The 11,018-nt window shown below is 31.7% G+C and overlaps 1 long non-coding RNA gene across 1 annotated transcript; it reads right to left on the reverse strand.

Moving 5' to 3' along the window:
- Positions 1-334: 334 nt before the first annotated feature.
- Positions 335-5,947, reverse strand: LOC127731119 (uncharacterized). The gene is made up of 3 exons (XR_007995495.1): positions 5,102-5,947; positions 4,147-4,242; positions 335-1,475 (listed from the first exon to the last, which is right to left on the reverse strand). It is a non-coding gene; the product is annotated as an uncharacterized LOC127731119 (long non-coding RNA).
- Positions 5,948-11,018: the final 5,071 nt, after the last annotated feature.

The following is an 11,018-nucleotide window of genomic DNA, read 5'->3' on the forward strand; positions in this document are numbered from 1 at the left end:
CAATGCTGTCTATTATGTGTATGTATAATCTAACTGTTTCAATATGTCTTATTTAGCTACATGTCCAAAATGGCTGATTTTGGTCATCTTTCAGAGCCAAAATACTCCAAGACCCGTTTATTATTGTAAAACAACATATCTACTTGCAAAGTATAACTATATATACCCAATCAAAAAAAATATCAAGCTCGGCAAATAATGTTGGTGTCTGGTATATGCCACAACAAAATGGGGTAACCTGCATATTCAAATTTTCTCAATTTTGCCGTCTAATTTGTAACTACTGACATATGATAGGATCTGGACTTATAAATAAGTATAACAACAAATGGAAAAGAATAATTAATGTTTCATTTAATACATGAAGAAAATAATCATACATAAATACAAATTATTCATTATAAATCTAGAGGCTCCCAGGAGCCGAAATAGATCGTATTGACAAATTGTGCACCTAAAACGATAAAAAAACACATATTTCAAATGCAATCAATTTAAATTAGAAGTTAAACAATTCAGAATAAGTTCAGACTGTAAAAAAAAGTTTCTTCTGACCACTTTTGCAATTTATTCTTATAATATATTGATATAGTTGTCGGATAGTAGCAGAAAACTGTGAAAGTTTGTAAATTTACTAATTTCAGGGACAATAGCTCATAGATGTTATGTCCAATTTTTCAGAAAAATGTTGGGTATTTAGATCTTGTCATGTTGATAGTTTTTATCAATATATATATATATATATATATTGAAAAGTTTTTAAATTTTGTATACATATGTATATGTATGACACTTCTTCTAAAGTTATTAAGATGATGGTTTAAAAGTGAAAACTGGAAACAGCTGATTTTAACAGACACTTGTTGATGGAAATTTTTTTATGCCCCTTTGAGCCTAGTATGCTAACAAGGCAAGATTTGCCAGGTACCTATATCTATGTTGCTGCAATGTGGTCAATACAAACATGAAAATCATAAATGCTTCTAAAAAAAAATCCCATAACTAGACGAAAAACAAATTACTTAGTCTATATATACCAGTGCAAAATTTATAAAGAATTTTAAATGAAATTGGATAGCTGTTAAGATTACTGTACCTATAAAGCTCTACATCACATCCTCGGAGATAAAAGAATTAAAATAAGTCATATGAATCTTCAAATTTCAATAAAGTTGAATGTGTTTTTTTATACTTGAACGGCTATAGGTTTTACTATAAAACAAGTGTACATTAACTTTCTTGTAATAGAAAAACCATAACATTAAAATCTCCATAAATGATGAACTGTTATTTTTTGAGACATCATCCCATGGAAGATTTAACTGATGTTTTAAAGTTGGAAAGTTTCTGTTGCTTGTTTGGTTGGTTGAAATTGTTTCTGTTAGAAGCATTATCAGTCTCCCAATCTGATGTTGACTGCTGTGAAAGTTCAGTTGTTGTTGACACTGACAGAAAGGTTAGATGCAAGTCTAGATCTGAAAACCACAAAACATACATACATAAATCAGGCTGTTAGTTTTCATATTTTTTCATTTTCTTATTTTGGGGCCTTTTATGGCTGAATATATATGCAGTATAGGTCTTGCTCATTGTTGAAGGCCATATGGCGTATGAAGACCTATAGCTTTACTTCTATGTCATTTGTTCTCATTGGCAATCATACCACATTTTTTTTTAATTTCATATATACCACTGACAGGAAATAAAATTGACAACTTTTACTGTAAGTTGATGCAATTACAAAATTCTCCCAACTAAAGCCAAATCATTTTTGCAGAATAGTTATTATCCACTCCTTTTAAGCATGTCCAAATAGCCCTTAACATCCTTACAATAATAAAAATTGCGTCCATTTCGTTTGGCATGTCAAATTACCTCTCAATATAATTTTACATTGAAAACAGACAATGGTGATAATTTGACCGCTTTTAGTGACAATCTTTGAAATGGTGGCCATCTTTATATCTGTTCTCTGTGTCAAAGTACAGCTAAATATCAATATTCTTTAAAATCAAACTCAACAAAATTGAAAATTTTACCCTTTATTTGCTGTGTCCATCTTTAAAAAAAAATTTCATTGTTTTGTTGGCATGTCAAAAGTGCTATAATTCCTTAATGTCAATTTTCATATAAGGCCATCTTGAAAATGTTTGCCATTTTGGAAGAAAAAACAACCTTACTTTGTTTAGCAAGTCAAACTACCACGACTATCCCTAATTAACAATTTTCATTAAATTAACCAGTGTTGAAATTTGTGCCATCCTTGGTGGCCATTTTGAAAATGTTTGACATCAGATAATCATCCACATATTGTGCTTTGTTTTCACTAAAGTTTCATTTAAAAAGATAACACCAGTTATCTCAGAAAAGGACAAATTTTGTGGAAGATGAAGAAAAAATGCAAGTTTGGACAGAACATTCAAGCTACACAATGTATAACAGCTCTAAATTTGTAATGGGATTAAATATTTGACAAAGAATAGGTTTCTAACACAGAATAAATATGGTATAAAGATAAAGTTTAATAGATTCAGCATATCAGAGAACCCCAAGATCAAATTAAGATTTAAAATTTAGTTTAATTTTGGACCCTTTGGACCTCAATGTAAACCAATTTCAAAATAGGGCCCAAAAACTAAATACAGGTTAGATTCAGGCTGAATCAGCATCTTTAAAATTATTGTTGAAATCAAACACAGTTAAATTATGGACCCCATTTGAACCAACTTGAAAACTGGGACCAAAATCATAAATCTAAGTACATATTTATATTCAGGATATTTGATTATTTCTATTTATCATTCAAAGAACCCTAATTCATTGTAATTAGAGTTCAAGTTTTGTTAAAATTAAACTAAGTTAAAATTTGGACCCTTTGGACTTTAAAATGTGGACAAATTTGAAAACCAGACCAAAATTAAAAATCTAAATATAAAACATTTGCATTTTGTATATCAAAAGAACCTCAAGAATTCAAGTTGTGTAGAAATAAGAAAAAAAATTTGGACCATTTTGAAATCAATGTGAACCAATTTAAAATGGGGCCCAATTGCAACATCATAAATTATTTAAATACATTGTTAGATTTAGCATATTAAGAACCCAAATAATGTATTTATTTTAATTTGTTCTTGTCCTAAACATGCATGAACTATTTGCCATTGGACATTAGCATTACCAACAACCAATCAATTAATCGAACAGGTGAAATATCTTCAAAAGTACCAATAAAAATCTCCCCCTTTTATATTTGAAAAAGTAAAATCACAAAAATACTGAACTCAGAGGAAAATTCAAAAAGGAAAGTCCCCAATCAAATGGCAAAATCAAAAGTTCAAACACATCAAACGAATGGATAACAACTGTCATATTCCTGACTTGGTACAGGCATTTTCTTATGTAGAAAATGGTGGATTGAACCTGGTTTTATAGCTAGATAATAAACCTCTCACTTGTATGACAGTCTCATCAAATTCCATTATATTGACAACGATGCGGGAACAAAACAAACAGACACAATAGGTAAAATTGTCAAAAATAGGGGTACAGCAGTCAACATTGTGTTATCATCTTAATCACTATAAAAGCAAACAAATGTAACAAAGAAGCACAAAAAGGCATACATCAAATTTAACATCCTCATTTTGCTTATATTATACGATTTTATATATCTATGTAAAATCCACCCATAAAGGATGGAAGGTTTTAAGTACTGGCGTAAAATTGCGCGTTTGAAATTCGCACAGGTAGACATAATAAAAATAATTTTGTCGTTCAAAGTATGACGGGATACAAAATACAGAGTCACGTAAAATGGATATCACAAAAAACAGACTTAACAGTAAAAGTAATACGTATTAATAAATAAAATAATTGAAATGGAATGTATGAACAGTTCATTAGTCATTGTTAGTTATTGAATGGAAACTATAGGAGCCGCCCAATATAGTACTACAAATTAAAATTAGCAAAGTGATTTTTCAATGGGAAAACCAAGTTAACAAAGACCTGTTTAATAAAACTGATGTACAAATGTATAACATGTAATTGTATAATTATGTTTTTATATAAGTGATTACATATACTTTGTATGATTACCATGTTATACAAACAGTTAAATTAATATATAAGTTAATAATAACTTACCAATATCTTCTTCTATACATGTATTTAGTTTGACCTGGCTATTGTCACTTTTACAAAAATTCATCTTAATTGAGCATTGCTTGCATATATATAGCCCTACAAATAAAAAGTGTTAAACTATAAAATAATTCTTCAATTTTGTTTTACATGAAATAAAATATATCAGACAGGAAATGTAGGGTAGTGTAGCATCACTTTGCATGTAGTTTAAATGTATGTTTTTTCTTTTAAAAAGGGCTCTATAAGTAATCTACATACATGTACATGTACATGTAGGGTCCTAAAATTGAACTTTACAAAAGTTTGCAATGCTTTTGATTTTTTTAGTCTCCATGGCCTATTAGTTCATTAAAAAAATATTATTCTCTGGATAAAGTTGTCTAGTGTTACATGTACAGTTTGTTGTATGTAAAACATGTATTTGTAGGAGGCTTTTCCACGAGATAAAAGTTTTTTTAGTAGACAAAGAGCTGAACAACTTCCAGTAAGAACTGAAAATATAACTTAGGGGAAGAGAATAAAAACCTGACCTGCTAAACGTTGAATATGTTGAAATAGATTTTGATTATTATCATGATTCTGGTCTATAAATTGATTTTTTAAAGCAGAAAATAAATATATATTGTACCCTGGTTAATAGCTTGAAAATTAAAATTCTGTCCTAAGCTGACAAGGACATAAATATTTTGACCATTCTAACCCTCCCCCTTGCTTTTTTAATCAAATGGTCCCAAGACAGAACAATGTATATACAGATATAAATTATTTGCTTGCACTTTGCCATAGGAAATAAATAAGATGTCTTAGAAACAGGTCAGGTGTAAAAGAATATTCACATGCCCCTTCAACACCCCCCCCCCCCCCTTTTTTTAATCTAGCTAATGTATCAATTGTTGGTCCCCTAATTTCAGATTGAATATATGGAACAAATGAAAATTGATTGTAAGATTTGTACCTGTTCCTACTGGAATAACTCGTCCTGTATACAGCCTGTTTTGAAAGGGTGAAGATCCTTGGTCAGCTTTGGCTTTGCTGGAAGAGGGTTGGATGAGATGTTGACATCTTGCTTGACTATCATGTCAATGAATTCCATAAAAGTCCCTGTACTTCAAGCATATTCAAAGACAAGATGATGTAACAACCATGGGAAAATAAACCACTCCTTGTCTTATATAAAATAAGGAGTCCTGTTGGAAATTCTACACCATAGTTTTCAGTATTATTCAGACTTCCTAAATGTAGATGAATGGTAGTCTGTATCTGTATGAATATGTTTGGTTACCAATGCTGGTTTCAATACCACGGTAGAGAGAGTGTCGTTGATTTATTGATGGTGCGCCAGAGCAGTTTTGACACTCTCAATCTCAATTTTGGTGCGAGCAAGGTGGTTCCACTCACTCACCTTTTTTTTTACGAAGAATGATTTAGAATACTTTTGTTTTGCTCGTTGAAATCTAAAAACACTTTTTGCTGTTCATGGAATTATTTTTCCAATCAATATGTATCATGTTTATTCACTAAATTATTGTCATGATTGTCAAATTTCTTGGCAGTACATTTTAATTATTTTTTTTTTGGAAATGCTATTTTGGTCTTTAGTGCATTCAGATATCTTAAATAGTTTGTAATATGTAGATGTATAAGGCTGGGATAGCCCACATGCTCATCCTAGAATTTTAAAGTCACAAACTTCACTGAAAACATTTGTCTGCCAAACCATCACTGGGAGCTGACATGTTTGAGATCTTACCCAAGGGAGATAAGTCAATGGAAGAGCATAAAAGATGGACTCCCTGGTTTCAGACAATTAATGGATTTTTGGACTTGCAGTACAAATACGTCTTATTTCATTTTTCAGGCAAATTGATTTTACTTGTTCGAATGATTTTATGAGCCATTTTAGTACCAATTGTGTTTAGAATTTAATTAAAATCAAAATTAAAATGTGTCAATTTGGGACTAAAATCACCATTCTTCCAAGGCATAAATTAACATATAATAGTCATTTGCCAAGCTTAATATTTTGTTTTGATATAAAACATTCCCCATAGTTAAAACCGATATAAGTTGCAAACAAATCCGGAATGGGTCTTGCAAGATAGAAGCGAATGAAAACCACGTAAATTCATGTATGAAAAACCCCGCCTTTGTGTCCCTGCTCCTGGCAATGTGCCAAATCGTTTAAATTTTCATTTGTATTGATCATAACATAGTAAAATGGATGAGTTTCAGCTGACATTACTCTAAAAACTCAACTACCCCATTTAATATGCTTCTGGGTCATTCTTAAAAGGCATAAAAAAGTTGGATTTTTCATTGGTTTCATTATGAATTTACAGAATTATGCAAATGAGGCTGTTGCTAAAAATAGATACGATTCTGGGAAAAATTAAGTGGTCAAATTCTTTTATTTTATGTCAAGGATTAAGATGATGTATAAAAATTTGTCAAGTTGTGATTGTCGATTTGGACGATTTTCTGAATATTGCATGGTTTTCTGGCGGATTGGCTCTTAAGTAGGATGATCATTTTAGTTTTAGGACAAACTTATGAATGATAGCAAGGGGATATTATATTTACTGGTCTGTGCATCCGTCCGTTCTTCTGTTCTGTTCAAAATATAAAACGTTTAAAATTATATACCAAATTAGAGTTTGAACCGGATTAAGTGGTGCATGGAAATATGATCATGTGAAGGGGCACGGTGTCTTAAGGCCATACATTCTTGTTGCAAATGTTTTGATTAATACACGTACATGTATATGTATCTTCCATATTTATAACTGTCTCTTTGGTCGCGCGCTCGCCTCGATAGTAACCCCTCAAAGGTGATCGGGGGAATAAAAATATAGTCACTATTGGTCTTGTTCCGATCGGCAGTTAAAGTTGGGAGTCCGTTTGGTTGTGTGCGATGTACAAGTACGCAGTCCTGTTCGGTCAGAGTGGGGACGTTAAATCCGATGCCTCTTGTAGAGAGAATGTCACTCTCTGTACACGTTAATTATGCATGAAATATTTGCCACTGGACGTTAAGCACCAACTATCAATCAATCGACAGTAGCGTAACTTAAATTTTATTTCTGGTGAGACAAATGATTTGAATCTTGGCAGTCAAAGCCCCACCTTGATTAAAAGACGTCAATGCCAATAGGGAGTGGACGCTTAATTGAAAATATGAATCGCAAAATAGGTGTATTGATCATACTCTTGATAGGTCAAACAATGGCAAAAAGATCCTGTCTATGAAAAATCCAAATTTGTGGAATTTTATCATGAAATAATATTGATAGTGCGCATTAAATCAATATATTTCAATGAAACTGCTGCTTAAAGGTTTAATTCTCAGTATTCAATTACAGACAGGTCCTGATCAAAACAAAAATAATTGACAGCATTGTATGTATGACCTCCTCTAAAATGCTTTTGTACAGATTTGGGGATATTAAGTTTAAGATCCACTATGTCTTAAACTTTTACGTTTAGCTTTGGTCAAAATGTATGGATGATAATAACTGGGTGAACTATGAAGTCTTGCTTATATTAACCAAGGTAGATGAGTACTACATAAAATGTAGGGATGCCAAGTGTCTGTTGAAAACTTTGTCCACCAAAAGTAACAAGTTCGTTGTCAAAAAAAAAAAATCAATCATCATATCAGTTTCACAGTTAAGACCTCTTGTTTGAATCAGTTTTTTGCGAGGTATACCTTTTCTGTTACTTAAAAAAGATATTTGCATCTGTCTTGTTCATTTTATGGAAGAACGTTTTCAAGACGTTAATAATGAGGAATGAGTGAGTAAAGAGTAAATCAGTCAACGTTTTGAACAGTCGTCACTCAGTAAACTTTATACTATAACGTACGTGGTATATAGTTCTCTTTATCTCTCTGTTTTAATGGTCAAAAATTGGGTGAGGCGGTTGGGTGAGGCGGTTGCCTCATTGCGTCAATGAAAGATACACCACTGCTCGAGTGCAGGAAGTCTTGGGCTTGATCCTCGCCCGTTTCAAATCGAAGATTGGCTGCCTCTCTGCCAAGCAAGCAATATTTAGGAATTAGAGCAAAGATTAGTCGGTCCGGGTAGAAATCATGTGTCCGGGTAGGATGACATTTCTTTCTGCGGTATAATACAAAGTCTTGTTTATATTCATCTTCACGTACTAAATATGCATATGTAAAATACATATGCAACGAACACTTATATATATATGGCCTTACATCCTATTAATGCTTTTATTTTTTGTTCCACTTCTAACGTTGCCTATATCCCCCCTTTTCAAAATCCTGGATCCGCATCTGGCAACGATATCTTATTATATTCTGTTGTTTAATGTTACTTACTTTACACATTTCCGTTAATGATTTATTCAGTAAAATGAATTCGGTGACCCCCTTTTAATTGTTTATCAATAAAATGGATAAAATACTATAAGTTAATTTACTTCAAGGGGTATAAAAAAAATGCCTGGAAATGTCTTTTGTATTTGGACTCCGATAGCATTCCCGTTAAACAAATTAATACAGAACAATCCCTAATCGAACACACCTTAATATAAAAAACAACATATATAGGGATTTTTTTATCAATACATTTTATAATAAATGAAAAATACTTTTGTTTAGAAATTAAATGGAATCGATAGTTTTTCTCAATTTTCAACTTTAATAAAGAGACAGATTCTGACAAACTCTGGTTTCGATATTTCTGAAATTGTCAGAAAAATATCGTTCTAAATATTTCCCCCGCAACAAATATAATAAAAAGATAGATAAACTATAAAGAAAGACAGAAAAAAAGTATAATGGAGCGTTTATCTGCAAAGTATATTGGAAAATAATTGTCATATTCAAAACCATGAAAGATAACTCAAATCGTACGTATGATAGGTATGGGATACGTCTGTTTATACGTGATCTTATGTCAGTGAAAATAAAGGCGGGAATCTGGAAAACCACGTGATAAATAAAAATGCAAGATTTCTATCATTTTTCGTCATGATAAAATTTTTTATATGGACGAAAAGTCCAGTGTGTGATTTTAAAAGTCTTGGAATACTTTGTTTAAACTTGAGCGACGTATTTAATCAAATTCAATGGTTGGCAATAACCAGTCCCATTAGGTCCGTTAGCTATGGAACAAACAACAAAATCAACTTCAGTGTTCTTCTAATGTGTACACATGTATACTGTTGTCAACAATAATACAAAAAGAGAGAACAAAACTCCGCCGACGACATTACAATAAGGTAAGAGAACGACCATACCGATAAGGTAAGCGTACGTTGCTTTGCATGTACAGCCCAATGGCAATCCAGACCAAGTCTGTACTTATATCTTATTAATACAATCAATATTGTTACACGTGAGGCAGATGAAATATGCAAGAATAAAAAGAGTTAATTTAGATTATACGTAAAAAGACACCAATTCAAACAGATTGGAACTTTTTTGGTGTGTGAATTCGTGTTGACATGTGGCAATGCTCTAACCTAAAATGAAAGTATTTGTTTAAAACCTAGTTCTTGGTAAGAAATTTCAAAGATGAAATAATAAGTTCTTATAGTAATACATACACATTAAACTTATTTTCGTATATGTTTGAAGCAAGATGTAAATATAGCAAGATCATTAGCCTTATTGTTATGTCCAGTTATTACACGAAATTTGAAGGTGGACTTTAAATGCCCGACGGATAATACATTGTAAGATATCAATCACTTTCCAATTACACAAAACTATACAATCTCAAAGAAAGCTTGCATGCTGTCATCAAAAATAAATAATTATTTGTGACTCGAGGGAAATCTGCTTAATTATTTGAAATTAAGATTGATGGTTTGTTTATTTGACTTGGACATTACAGTCACTGTATCAAAGAAATCTTTTAGCAGTAATTAAAACTAGGTATATAGCATGTAATGAAAATCAGCATGTTCCGTTTGCATATCATATATTGAATTCAATTGTACACTTAATACACATTGTCATAGTTTTCGATGAAATAAAACAATACATACATTTTGCATAGGTATTTAACATTCTGCAGACAAAAAGGACAATAGAAATACCGAACTCCAAGGTAAATTAAAAAAAGTCCATAAAAACTTACAAAATCAAACGTTATCAATCAACGGAATGAGAGCAAAACAATTGTCATATTCTTGACTTGGTACAGGCATTTTCCAAAGAAAATGTTAGGTTAAACTGGTTTTATTGATAGCTAAACCTCCTACATGTATGAAAGTTGCATATAGTTATATTGACAAAATTGGGTGAGCAACCCAAACAGACATAATAGGTAAATGTGACAATGATTGGGATCCAGCAGCCAAAGTTGTTTAAACAAACATGATTTTTAACTAAAAAATTCAAACAAAGATACAGATAAATCTAATAAAGACGCCAGGGACGCTTAAATTGAAAACCCCGATAGCGGAATACATAAATACCGAGTCATTTCAAAAGTCGTAAGACCAAAAGAAACACAAAAGTTCGAAGACAAACAATGGTAAAAATATAAAGCAAATTAAAAGACACCAAGAATCTATCACACAAGACCATTTTGTATTTATTGTGTAGTAGACACTAAATAGTTATCTATTAGATCTTGGAGCTTTCCGATAAACATTTTGAGAAATAGGACGAGACGTTCTTTGACAAAACCCTGGCTCATTAGTTTTTTGCTCAGACACAGGTGACGTTTTACAAAGTCTGAGTAGTAGCTGCAAGCTCTTGAATTTCGAATGAGTTGAGAAATGTATATTCTATATACAGGTGAAGTTTGTATACTGCTGCTAAGGTGAGGAAATTTATAATTTAAAAATTGAAATTCTCTCATTGTCATAGATTCTGGTATTGAGATGACCGCAGTTGT

This window comes from Mytilus californianus, unplaced genomic scaffold (genome assembly GCF_021869535.1).
Source record: "Mytilus californianus isolate M0D057914Y unplaced genomic scaffold, xbMytCali1.0.p SCAF_2, whole genome shotgun sequence".
NCBI lineage: Eukaryota > Metazoa > Mollusca > Bivalvia > Mytilida > Mytilidae > Mytilus > Mytilus californianus.